This window comes from Mizuhopecten yessoensis, unplaced genomic scaffold (assembly GCF_002113885.1).
Source record: "Mizuhopecten yessoensis strain PY_sf001 unplaced genomic scaffold, ASM211388v2 scaffold1407, whole genome shotgun sequence".
Lineage (NCBI taxonomy): Eukaryota > Metazoa > Mollusca > Bivalvia > Pectinida > Pectinidae > Mizuhopecten > Mizuhopecten yessoensis.
The window spans coordinates 538,518-552,543 of NW_018404031.1; the positions used below are offsets into that span (position 1 = coordinate 538,518).

At 36.4% G+C, this 14,026-nt stretch overlaps 1 protein-coding gene across 1 annotated transcript in view; it reads right to left on the minus strand.

Annotated features, from left to right (window-relative positions):
* The window catches only part of LOC110461942, a 15,167-nt gene extending 14,080 nt beyond the window's left edge, over positions 1-1,087 (minus strand). The window contains exon 1 of the mRNA XM_021515688.1: positions 1,004-1,087. The gene's annotated coding sequence lies outside the window, so the exon portion shown is untranslated. The remainder of the gene's footprint in view (positions 1-1,003) is intronic.
* Positions 1,088-14,026: the final 12,939 nt, after the last annotated feature.

The window sequence follows — 14,026 nt, forward strand, 5'->3', positions numbered from 1 at the left end:
AAAAAATTAAAAAATAGTTTTTGGAGGTTGTTAATGAACACATCAGAAGGGTCTGGAAGTACTGTAAAAATATGTGTGAATATTGGGAGTGCTAGTGTCTTGATCACCGTGACTTTCCCTATGTAACTAAGATTTCTAAAAGACCAGTCATTTAATAGTTTTTTAACAGATTCAAATTTTTAAATAGTTAGTTCCGTTTACAGAAATCGGTAGTACCGTAAAAGAAATCGCTAGTACCGTAAAAGAAACCGCTAGCACTGTTTCTAGAAATCGTTAGTGACATTTTTTAACTCATTAGTTCCGTTTCTGGAAAACGTCAGTACTGTTTCTTTTAATAGTTCATTCCGTTTACAGAAATCGTTAGTACTGTTTCTAGAAACCGTTAGTACCGTTTGAAAAAACCGCTAATACCAGGAAGAATTCGTTATAACCATTTCTCGATATCGTTATAGTACTGTTTCTATAAATAGATAGTTCCGTTAACAGAAATCGTTAGTACAGTTAAAGAAATCGCTAGTACCAAGATATTGGTATAGTACCGGGAAGCATTCGCTTTTACCGTTTCAATATATCGTTCGGTTTCTTCTAGAAATAGTTCACTCCTTTTACAGAATTAAAGAAATCGCTAGAACCTTTTCGAGAGATCACATGTACTGTTTCTAGAAATTGTTAGTAATCATCCAAAAAATCGTCAGTAGCGTTTCAAGAAATCTCTAGAACCGGGAAGAAATCGCTATTACCGTTTCTAGAGTTTGCTCCATGTACAGAAATCGCTGGTACCGTTTAAAAAAACTTTAATTCTGTTTCCAGATGTCGTTAGTACCGTTTATAGAAATAGACAGTACATATTTAAGACAGCACTATCCCTAGTATGTTTGTCAGATTTCCGTGACACAACAGTGTTAAAGGTGACTAGTGACCTTTTCGCTATTGATTAACCTTTAAAACGTGTTTTTTTCAAAATTTATGAATCGGCTGCATGAGATAGCCAGCACTGTCTTACCTTAATCAGCATCTGTAGGACATGAAACGGAATAGTCTGCCAACAAAATGGCCACAGGATGTCGATGAATTAAACTACTTGAAATTTAAATCGAAGTCTGTTTCATTTGATTGATTTTTAAACTCTTATCTAGCATGTTTCGCTCAGGTGATCACGTGAGGGCGGCTTACGTACATATTTGAACAGGTTTAAAGATTTATTTTTTATGAATGCCTGGTGTCATTAAATCCTACCTACACCAATATCATATACCTGTCAAGGCTGAGGACAGCGGTTTATTAAACCTTTAACAGACATGTACTTATTCTTTTTGACAGAATTTCCGTTGAAATATACACTAAGATATGTTTCTATTGAAAATCTTTTGATATATTTCGATAAGGAAAATTGTGATGTTTCTGTAAGCTATTGTATGAGCGAGCAATTAAATAAACAAACTGTTAATTATGTTTATTATGGGATGTATGACGAAACTACCAAAGCCTCTTTGTAGGTACTCAAGCCTTTAAGTACTTATGTATTTATATATATATACACAAATCCGTTCACTTATTACAATTAGACGTTACCATAATCTAGCAACGACGTAACTATTTAAGTGTTATTGTACTAACACAAATGAATGTCAAACGAAAGACAAAATATATATCTATTTTTGAAAATCATATCGGAAACTCGGGACGAGAAAGGCCGTAACTAGGCGATCAGCAACAAGAAATGTTCTCGTTTACGGAAAGTGCCGACGGTTCCCGATTGGGTGATCAAGAGACTTATCACGTTTTATTCATTGTTTCTAATTTAACCATGGTTATAATTCTGTACAAATAATGGATTTTTTTTCCTGAATTAAGCCCGACCTTGTCTACATGGCCGGAATGTCTAGTACTAAATCTATATATCCGTACTACACATTTATTGTTTTATCTAAAGGCAACGCCACACAAGTGTTATGCAATTACAACTAAAATGTTGTGCAAACGCCGTTTGCAAGTGTTAAAACTGTATGCAGATGACAGGCAAGTACGGAAGAGCGTAGGGGCCAGCAAGTGAAACGCAACGCCACACAGGTATTGTGCAAAGACCGAATAAGTGCTGCGCAAACGCCACTCATGATAAAGTGTTTAAAGCAAAGGTTGTACAACGCTACGCTCAAACTTGAACAGTAAACGTCTGTAAATGGCGTTAAATCCATATCTACCAAATCAGTCATTCTAAAGTTTGTACCAAGAAAACACCTTTTCAGATTTGAGAGTAGATATCCGAAGCGAAAATGAATACTCTTATGACCAAACATTTTACTTTCACGAAAACAATCATGGTAACCTATGTTCTTGTATATTTAAAGAAACCATCTATATCCAGCCATGGGGACACTTTTTATAACGAGACACTGTGAGGAACCATAAAACACCAATCTTGGTAGCCCTATATTCTGAAACAACACAAGGAATCATCAGGGCCTAAACCCTGTTAACCCTTCATACAAGGACACAATGAGGGAATCACAATGCCTGTGGGTCAATGGACAAAGCCTTATCCGAGGTAAACCTACATGCTTGGACAGGGTGAGTCCCACATTAAGGTAACCCTATGTATACAGACACTGAGGAATAATCAGGGCACCGAACCACCTGGTTAACGTATTTACTGGGTCACCCTGAGGAACAAGTCGTGATCAAGCTCTGGTATCGCTTAATATTGAGATTTTAAAATTTAGGTCCAAGGGTCGAACCCTGGTAACACTAAACACAGAGACACTGTGAGGAGCCATCAGGGCCCCACCCCGGTGACCCTACATACAGAGACAATGTGAGGGGCCATCAGGAACCAACCTTGGTGACCCTACATACAGAGACACTGTGAGGAGCCATCATGGCCCCACCCTGGTGACCCTACATACAGAGACACTGTGAGGAACCATCATGGCCCCACCCTGGTGACCCTACATACAGAGACACTGTGAGGAACCATCATGGCCCCACCCTGGTGACCCTACATACAGAGACACTGTGAGGAGCCATCATGGCCCCACCCTGGTGAGCCTAAATACAGAGACACTGTGAGGAGCCATCATGGCCCCACCCTGGTGACCCTAAATACAGAGACCCTGTGAGGAACCATCAGGGCCCCACCCCGGTGACCCTACATACAGAGAGACTGTGAGGAGCCATCAGGACCCAACACCGGTGACCCTGTTTACAGAGACACTGTGAGGAGCCATCATGGCCCCGCCCTGGTGAGCCTAAATACAGAGACAATGTGAGGGGCCATCACCATCAGGGCCTCACCCTGGTGACCCTACATACAGAGACAATGTGAGGAGCCGTTATGGCCACACCCTGGTGACCCTACATACAGAGACACTGTGATGAACCATCAGGGCCTCACCCTGGTGACCCTACATACAGAGACAATGTGAGGAGCCATCATGGACCCACCCTGGTGACCCTACATACAGAGCCATTGTGAGGAGCCATCATGGTCACACCCTGGTGACCCTACATACAGAGCCATTGTGAGGAGCCATCATGGACCAACCCTGGTGACCTTACATACAGAGACAATGTGTGGAGCCATCAGGTACCAAGCCTGGTGACCCTACATACAGAGTCAGTGTGAGGGGCCATCAGGGACCAACCCCGGTGACCCTACATACAGAGACAATGTGAGGAACCATCAGGAACCAACCCTAGTGACCCTACATACAGAGACAGTGTGAGGGGCCATCAGGGCCCAACCCCGGTGACCCTACTTACAGAGGAGACACTGTGAGGAACCATCAGGAACCAACCCTAGTGACCTTACATACAGAGACAATGTGAGGAGCCATCATGGCCCCACCCTGGTGACCTTACATACAGAGACAATGTGAGGAGCCATCAGGAATCAACCCCGGTGACCCTACTTACAGAGGAGACACTGTGAGGAGCCATCATGGCCCCACCCTGGTGACCCTGTTTACAGAGACACTGTGAGGAACCATCAGGAACCAACCCCGGTGACCCTACATACAGAGACACTGTGAGGAGCCATCAGGAGCCAACACCGGTGACCCTGTTTACAGAGACACTGTGAGGAACGATCAGGGCCCCACCCCGGTGACCCTACATACAGAGCCACTGTGAGGAGCCATCATGGCCCCACCCTGGTGACCCTACATACAGAGACACTGTGAGGAGCCATCATGGCCCCACCCTGGTGACCCTGTTTACAGAGACACTGTGAGGAACCATCAGGGCCCCACCCTGGTGACCCTACATACAGAGACACTGTGAGGAGCCATCATGGCCCCACCCTGGTGACCCTGTTTACAGAGACACTGTGAGGAACCATCAGGGCCCCACCCCGGTGACCCTGTATTATACCCTGAAGAAATTTCTATGACCATGATTTTATTGACCCACTGTAATGGAAAATCAGGCCTCAATCATATATAGATGTATCCGCGATAAACCAAACGATTGTGTTTAGTATCGATCAACGGTCGGGCTCGCATACTTATGTCAATTATGATACTGTTTACGCTTATTGTTATCGCTCAATACAAATGACATTTGATGTCAATTTCTGGAGTTATGTCGCTCCTACTCTGGTGTGGTCTTTAAAATGTTGCCGTAGGGAGTAATCTACTCAGACTAATTGAGACACGAGGACCTGGTATTACTTTTAAAAAATATATAGAATAAATATTTCTGTACGATAAAGAAAACAAATAAGATTTGATAATTAGATACCCTTTGAGTATGTGACTAAACCCGTGTTGTATATTTAACACTGGCCGAAGGACACAGAAATTGTCGACCAAATGACTTGCCCTACTTTGATTTGGGCTACCTGACAATAAATGTCAGCATTTAAGCAAGGCTAATTGTATTTTACTGAATTATCCTAACTTTAATTTCTCTATGACTTTTGACCCTTTTAATCAGTCTGAAAGGTTTAAAAAGGGTCCCCGGGGGTGTAAGGTACTTATATCCATGGATAAATATCATATGATAAATGTTGTCTTTGGACATTCTTTAAAGATATTTGATGATTTTATGAATAACTTACATTATATTAAGGCACTTCTACGACGATGTTCCCCAAACTTTGTTACTAAGTAACATTTCTCCGTTATAGAAGTATACGTTTTCCCGTCAAGCTGAGTAACTCGTGATATTTTCCCCATTATCCGCTCCCTCTCGTGCTCAGAGGGCCTGTAACGTTCATCCAACTAAATATGGTTTGATTTCCAATCAGTGGTTCAAAAGAAGAAATCACCTGGAATTATATGACGAAATTGTTGACGGACGGACGGACGGACGGACGACAGACGTCATGATACGACATAAGCCTACTTTGGTCCTTCGGACCAGTAAACTAAAAGCTTATTGTAGAGGTTGCAATGGGTTTAAGATGCATATGGTATACGAAAAACAATGTTGACTGGTATGGTAAAGCCCATTAAAACCCTAAGATGTTGACTGCTTCGGTTGGTTAAGTCAATTAACGCCCCTCCCCTCCGATATTTTGACTGCCTGGTTTGGCTTAGCCCATTAAACCCTCAAGATGTTACTTAGAGCAGAGACTCTTGAGAAGCCTCGTGTATTCCTGCAGCTCATAGGTTTTAATCACTTTTATCCATGGATTCCATTAGCATACGATCGTTTGAGATGTTTTGGGTACTGTCAAAGTTGTACTCGACGCACAACGGGGCCCGTATTCATGTAACTGTTCTCATGCTCAAGCATGGATTCTGTGCTTTGCAACTCGCTGAATTAATTTGACACGGCAAAAAGGTAAAATGTAAGTATTGGATACGGTATATTGTATTGAGTGTCTCTAAACGTCTTCCAAATCATCGAGAAAATGTGGAGTTTTATTAATTTACCTCCGAAACAAGAAATTGGGCTTGAGCACAGAATCTGAGTTTGAGCATGAGAACGGTTTCGTGTGCGCGCCTCCTACCTTTTGAAATAAAGTAATGTTTTGCTCTCTCCCTCAGCAAAATCGATCAAATCTCATTTCCCATGCCTTTTACTTTTTTAAGATTTAACATGTGTACCTATTCTAGGCCTTGCTTTCAAGAATAAAAGTGAGAGAATAATGCATGTTAACCATTTTAGTCTCTCACTTTTGGTAACCAAGTATCTTATGAAGTTTACCAATTGTTTTTTTTCTTTTCACATGATTTAAAACTCACTTCCGGTATAAAACACGAACGAAAATTAATGAATCTTTCACAGATGGTTTATTAAGACATTTTACATTTGAACCATTTCTCAGCGACTTCTGTGTCTATAATAATCCACTAGGCATGCAATCACTTTGGTTTCATAGTTTAAGTCCGGAATAATGACATTTCCGTGTTTTAAAATGAAACTTTAACTTCCGGAACGCTTGCTTTCGTCTATATTAATGTCTACGGTGGACAATTGTAATGGATTGCCTTTACATGTATTTACGGCCCCGATCATCGTGCAACACAAGTAAATATTTAGTCGATTCGATCCATGTATCCCAAGCGAAATGCTGTACTAGACATGACTAGTTGCTATAAAAATAATTGATTTTGTTTCGTTGACTGTGACGGTCGATTTGTACTGATCATGTCCATGTAGTGAATCCTAACTTGATGTCGATAAACAGACAATAAAAACACCTATATTAGTGTTTGAAGTACGCTTTGTTAATTATTTAGTCTATTCCAATAAAAATGGCGTTTGTCTCCGATTGTAGCCTCGTTCTCGATGGCTGACATACATTGAAGGTCAAGGACATCTACTATGCCTCACGTTTTATGTTGACTGTTATTCTTAATGATTGACGTTATTTTCTTTAATTTTCGATGCAGTGTCGAGACGTTTAAGTGCCATTTTAAAATTAAAGAATGTTATACGTAACGAACTTATCCTGTACAATTAAATCAACAGAATATCTGGAATTGACCGGTTTTATATTATAGTATTCCGTCTCCGTATCTTGTTTCTTTGTTTTATTGTTTACTTCCTTTTTCTGGGAAGAAAATGAAAAGTTGATTAGTGAAGCTGTTTCGATTCATCTCTAAATAATCCTTTACATTGCAAACCCAGTACACCGGTTCCAGCGCTTCAACTGGTTGAAAAGATAAAGAAAAAGACAGGCATAGATGGCAACGAGGCTGACCTCTGGAAATTGTGTAGATCGAGGGGGGGAATACACCACAGGTACATGATAATTTGTAACAGCCAAAGGGACATGACCACAGGGACCTGATCATATTTTACAGCCACAGGGACATGATAATTTGTTACAGCTATATACAGTTTGGACCAAAACTAAGGTGTTCATATTATTATTTCAAGTTTTAGGGTTAAAGATCAACTTTCGATAAAAATGCCACCCCAAATGATGGGGCATTATCGAAAATTGATCTTAATCCCTAAAACTTGTAAAAATTATTTTGAACACCTTAGTTTAAGTCCGAAAACAGTTGTAACTAATTTTCAGGTCCAACAAGGAGGCTGGCTGTCATTAGTTTGCAGTAGTTCTACACTGTACATATGTTATAAAACTACAGGAGAGAAAGATGAAACGTAGAATTATCGATTAATTATTATTCATTTGACAGAAACGATGATTTTTTTTCAGTCTATTAATTAGAGCAGCCCACTTCCTGCCAAAATGCGGTTTATATTTTATCATGTACTATTTCTGTACCAACTGGATTTTTTCATAAATGAAAGCAACCATCGTGTTCTACACCTATAACCTCGGAGAGTTCCGAGTTAAAATGATGCTAAGACGGGTTATCAAGTACGAGTGGGTCATGCTCAATAAATCTACGTATGTAATGGAATCTTCAAATAAGCCGAACTTTCAGCATATATCGTAATTATAGATATTTCACTTTGAACTCTCTGGGTCCTATCATCTTTAATTTCAATGATCAAACAACTTCGATCACAACGCACACAATTGCATTAATTTGATCAAACAGTAAAATGAATAAAATGAAAATGTATCGAATTCACGGCGACGCATCAAAATAAAGGGAAAATATATTTCATCACGCAAATGTAGTGTCAACCAATCGGAACTGTCGGCACTATCCGTAACAATTCCGTAAATAAGAAAATAAATCTACGGAAAGTGCCGACGGTTCCAGATTGACTGTCAACGTGTGGACCAGTAACAATTTTCTAATTTAGCTTTACAGTTAATAACACCATGCAGGAAACACAGTGATTTTATCATTACAATATATCTCGAATGAGCGGAGAAAAGCACTGTGATGTAATTACTACTAAATGGAGTATTTGTTTCCAACTCAAGTTAAAGCAATTCAACAAAATGTCTGGACACGACGATGTCTGTTTGGGTTCTCTTTATATTACGATATTTAATAGAAAAAACGATAGTATCATAAATACATTAATAAAAAAGACTTCCCTCTGTTTTCAGTGTTTATAGAATAGTGTTTATAGAATAATATTTTCAGTGTTTATAGAATAGTGTTTTCAATGTTTATAGAATAGTGTTTTCAATGTTTAGCATAGAGTTTTCAATGTTTATAGAATAGTATTTTCAGTGTCTATAGAATAATGTTTTCAATGTTAATAGAATAGTGTTTTCAATGTTTATATAAAAGTGTTTTCAATGTCTATAGAATAGTGTTTTCAATGTCTATAGAATAGTGTTTATAGAATAGTGTTTTCAGTGTTTATAGAATAGTGTTTTCAGTATTTATAGAATAGTGTTTTCAGTGTCTATAGAATAGTGTTTACAGAATAGTGTTTTCAATGTTTATAGAATAGTGTTTTCAGTATTTATAGAATAGTGTTTTCAGTGTCTATAGAATAGTGTTTACAGAATAGTGTTTTCAATGTTTATAGAATAGTGTTTTCAATGTTTATAGAATAGTGTTTTCAGTGTTTATAGAATAGTGTTTTCAGTGTTTATAGAATAGTGTTTTCAGTGTTTATAGAATAGTGTTTTCAGTGTTTATAGAATAGTGTTTTCAGTGTTTATAGAATAGTGTTTTCAGTGTTTATAGAATAGTGTTTTCAGTGTTTATAGAATAGTGTTTTCAGTGTTTATAGAATAGTGTTTTCAGTGTTTATAGAATAGTGTTTTCAGTGTTTATAGAATAGTGTTTTCAGTGTTTATAGAATAGTGTTTTCAGTGTTTATAGAATAGTGTTTTCAGTGTTTATAGAATAGTGTTTTCAGTGTTTATAGAATAGTGTTTTCAGTGTTTATAGAATAGTGTTTTCAGTGTTTATAGAATAGTGTTTTCAATGTTTATAGAATAGTGTTTTCAATGTTTATAGAATAGTGTTTTCAGTGTTTATAGAATAGTGTTTTCAGTGTTTATAGAATAGTGTTTTCAGTGTTTATAGAATAGTGTTTTCAATGTTTATAGAATAGTGTTTTCAATGTTTATAGAATAGTGTTTTCAGTGTTTATAGAATAGTGTTTTCAGTGTTTATAGAATAGTGTTTTCAGTGTTTATAGAATAGTGTTTTCAATGTTTATAGAATAGTGTTTTCAATGTTTATAGAATAGTGTTTTCAGTGTTTATAGAATAGTGTTTTCAGTGTTTATAGAATAGTGTTTTCAGTGTTTATAGAATAGTGTTTTCAATGTTTATAGAATAGTGTTTTCAATGTTTATAGAATAGTGTTTTCAGTGTTTATAGAATAGTGTTTTCAGTGTTTATAGAATAGTGTTTTCAGTGTTTATAGAATAGTGTTTTCAATGTTTATAGAATAGTGTTTTCAATGTTTATAGAATAGTGTTTTCAGTGTTTATAGAATAGTGTTTTCAGTGTTTATAGAATAGTGTTTTCAGTGTTTATAGAATAGTGTTTTCAATGTTTATAGAATAGTGTTTTCAATGTTTATAGAATAGTGTTTTCAGTGTTTATAGAATAGTGTTTTCAGTGTTTATAGAATAGTGTTTTCAGTGTTTATAGAATAGTGTTTTCAATGTTTATAGAATAGTGTTTTCAATGTTTATAGAATAGTGTTTTCAATGTTTATAGAATAGTGTTTTCAATGTCTATAGAATAATGTTTTCAGTGTCTATAGAATAGTGTTTTCAGTGTTTATAGAATAGTGTTTTCAGTGTTTATAGAATAGTGTTTTCAATGTTTATAGAATAGTGTTTTCAATGTCTATAGAATAGTGTTTTCAGTGTTTATAGAATAGTGTTTTCAGTGTTTATAGAATAGTGTTTTCAGTGTTTATAGAATAGTGTTTTCAATGTTTATAGAATAGTGTTTTCAATGTCTATAGAATAGTGTTTTCAGTGTTTATAGAATAGTGTTTTCAGTGTTTATAGAATAGTGTTTTCAATGTTTATAGAATAGTGTTTTCAATGTTTATAGAATAGTGTTTTCAATGTCTATAGAATAGTGTCTATAGAATAGTGTTTTCAGTGTTTATAGAATAGTGTTTTCAGTGTTTATAGAATAGTGTTTTCAATGTTTATAGAATAGTGTTTTCAATGTTTATAGAATAGTGTTTTCAATGTTTATAGAATAGTGTTTTCAATGTCTATAGAATAATGTTTTTAATGTCTATAGAATAGTGTTTTCGGTGTTTATAGAATAGTGTTCTCAATGTTTATAGAATAGTGTTTTCAATGTTTATAGAACAGTGTTTTCAATGTTTATAGAATAGTGTTTTCATTGTTTATAGAATAGTGTTTTCAATGTTAATAGAATAGTGTTTTCAGAGTTTATAGAATAGTGTTTTCAGTGTTTATAGAATAGTGTTTTCAATGTCTGTAGAATAGTGTTTTCATGGTCTATAGAATAGTGTTTTCAGTGTCTATAGAATAGTGTTTTCTGTGTCTCTAGAATAGTGTTTTCAGTGTTCATTCAAAAAAATCCTGGGTTAAGATCATTGAAATTAAATCTGATATTATTCCAGCTACTTTTAATGTTTCAAAATAACTTTCCATGTTTTATTAAAGTTTGGTCGATGGGAATCATTACAGTGTGTAATTAGTATATATCATATACACGTGTCAAATTGCCAATAAACGACACCCCTGAGCTTCTGACATACTGATGTCCCCAGTGATTCTCCTTACATTTCTATATCATCCACACGGTAATTATTTCTCCATCAAATACACAAATCACCATTTAATTCCGTATGATAGATTATATCATACATGTCCCTATTAATAATGTATATATATTAAGTATCTGTTAGTTCACGTTTGGGTCATCAGGTTCCGGATGTTCATGTAGCTAGTAGCACAGGGGCACGAGGATTTGTTACAGTATATATGTTTAAACCTCAACCATCTGTGATAGCAAAATAGAAGGCTCAGTGTGCATATACATCAACAGAATATTGCGGTAGCGTAACGGTAAAATTGACCGTCCAGAGGTTACGCTCACTTTCGCTCTCTGCACCAATGGAATATGTCACAGCAAAATCGAAGGCTCAGTGTGTACCACCTTGTGCCTTTTAATATACATCAAAAGAAACTCGCGGTCACATAACGGTAAAATTGACTGCCCTTAAAGTCCTCTGTAATCTTCAAAGGACAGGTATCAGCCTAGCGATTGGTCAGGATAGTTTACCTGAAACAACCTAATAGCTGAATAGCTAGCCCCGTGCCTTCAATTTGCTATGACATATTCAAGGGGTGCATAGTGAAAGTGAACGCAGCCCTAAGAGTATCGGGGATGGACCTTAACTGATTTGCTCATAGTAATATTACACGTTTTATAGGGTTAAGATAAACACTCAGTAAATTAGTTTGAGGCCTGTTTTGTTGATCTGAACCCTTAAACTATAATATTACTAGCCTGAAGATATATCAGTTGAGGTCACAACTTATACTGATAACTTCTGTAATAAATTCTCAGGTCCCTGTGAAACAAAGTGTATAAGCTATCAATATTTCACACATTTCAGTATTTTATTACAGACAATAACTTGTTAAACAGTGGTGATATCGTGTGTTGGGAATCTCAAAGTGTCAGTGCTATGTATGGCCTTCAATATCAATATCGTTCGAGCCATTAATGGTATATTTAGATTATAATGGCGATTTTCAAGAAATTTCGTTAGCATGAGCACCTATTGATTTAATAATGAGCATGTGAAACGAACCAATGAGGTACTTATAACTGTACCTTGCTTAGATATTCGCAGTTAATATTGCGTGTATTCGAAAAAAAGGATTGCAATAAATATATTTACGCATTTTTATTTTTTTATTTTCAGGGACATGTTTTGGTACCAATCGTCTTCCGCATACCAACGGGAAGCTTTTCCTGCAAGTTTCTGTGGGGTCTGTAGCATAGGCGTATTTGTATTGTTAGGTTATTCAAAGCCTCAGATTTTTTAACAACAACTTTCAAAAATGTAATTTCTGGGAAAACATCTAAAATTCAACTTTTTCCCTATTTTTTTTACCGGTTGTTTTTACTTACATTTTGATTATTTCTTATTTCAATTTTTTTTTTTTTTAAATATATAAGATGAAATATTTGTGTTAAAACGTGTGGAAGCTTAGCAGTCTTTGCCCTTGTAAAGCACAAGTATTGTTGTTTGTTGGTCCATGGATAATAAAATACAATACGGAAAAAAGTAAAAATATTTTATTAAAAGTTTAATATTTTGTTCTCAACCGCGTACGATCACAGACAGGCACCGTATAAAGTAGATCGAAAAGGAGTGTGGCACAGGTCCCCACCCCACGGCAAGGACAGGTATATGATACACATATACGGACTATATGGTGGGATTCGTTTTTGTCACGCCCCTATGGTAAGTCATACACGAGATTACTCTTTACACAAGAAAATAATGCATATACATGCAACGGGTTTCTCGTAACAAAAAAATGCGCTCCAACCCTTCACATGTTTAAAACCACACGTGCGCATTCCATTTTACAGAACAGACAGACATATTCCAAAGCACGTGACAATCACGCACGTACCAGCAGTGCGCATATTAATCATAACTTTTGTACGAATACGTGCGTGTACACAAAATAAAAAAAGTAATCCAAGTCCATTAATATAATAAACATCATCAACCGAGCGTATCGACTCTATATCACATATTATTCCAGCAATAATACAGTTTTATCGATCACCGTTATTTAATGAATAGTAATTTAATTATATATCAGCTATTTCACGAAACCGGTTATAATACCGAGTATGAAAAATAAAAGTTTTCTCGTTGGGTATGGTATAGAGAAATATTGATTTATTCTCCGATACCCCTATACATGTAATAATCTATTGGGGCCACACACAACTGGGAAATACGTAGTTTGAATTAATGGTAGAAATGGCGATTGTATATTATGCATTTGGTGCTTTATGAACCGAGTTTTTATCAGTAACTGCTCAAGTATTTCACTATCCAATGAGCTGTCGAACTTATTGTATGTCTAGCAACCTGCAAAGGTACTTTTCTATTGAAAAGTTGCTTAGATTTAGAAAATATTGTAGAGTAATGAAACACACAGGCAGACTGGTGCGCGCCTTATGGCTGACTGCGCTTAATAACGTCTGCACACCTGTATTAATTACAAAAATATATCCTTTGATGCGGGTACAGGTATACCCAAGTCTTATTGTCCATGCCTTTCCCCGGAATAGGGTTGTTGTTTTGTAGATCAATGATGTTGTAAACAATTCACTTCACACGGTCGAAGATAAGTATTTGATATTGAAGTAACGTATGCACTCAAACGTCTGTAACCTGTTCCCAACCACAGGAACCTGCTAATTTAGTACAGCTAAATGCGGACCTAAACTAAGGTGTTCAGAGTAATGGGGGTGTCATTTTTACCGAAAGTCGATCTAAACCCCTAAAACATGTACAATTTCTCTTAACACCTTAGGTTAGGTCCAAAAATAAATGTATAAAAAAATCAGGTCCCTGTGTTCCCTACAGCTGAGGAACACAGGTAGAATATGATGTTCAAAAATGTAGTACTAATATGACACAGGCGCTGCCTGCATGCGAGCGCAAAAATAAAATAAAAATATTGTAGTATGCATTTTTAATAAAAA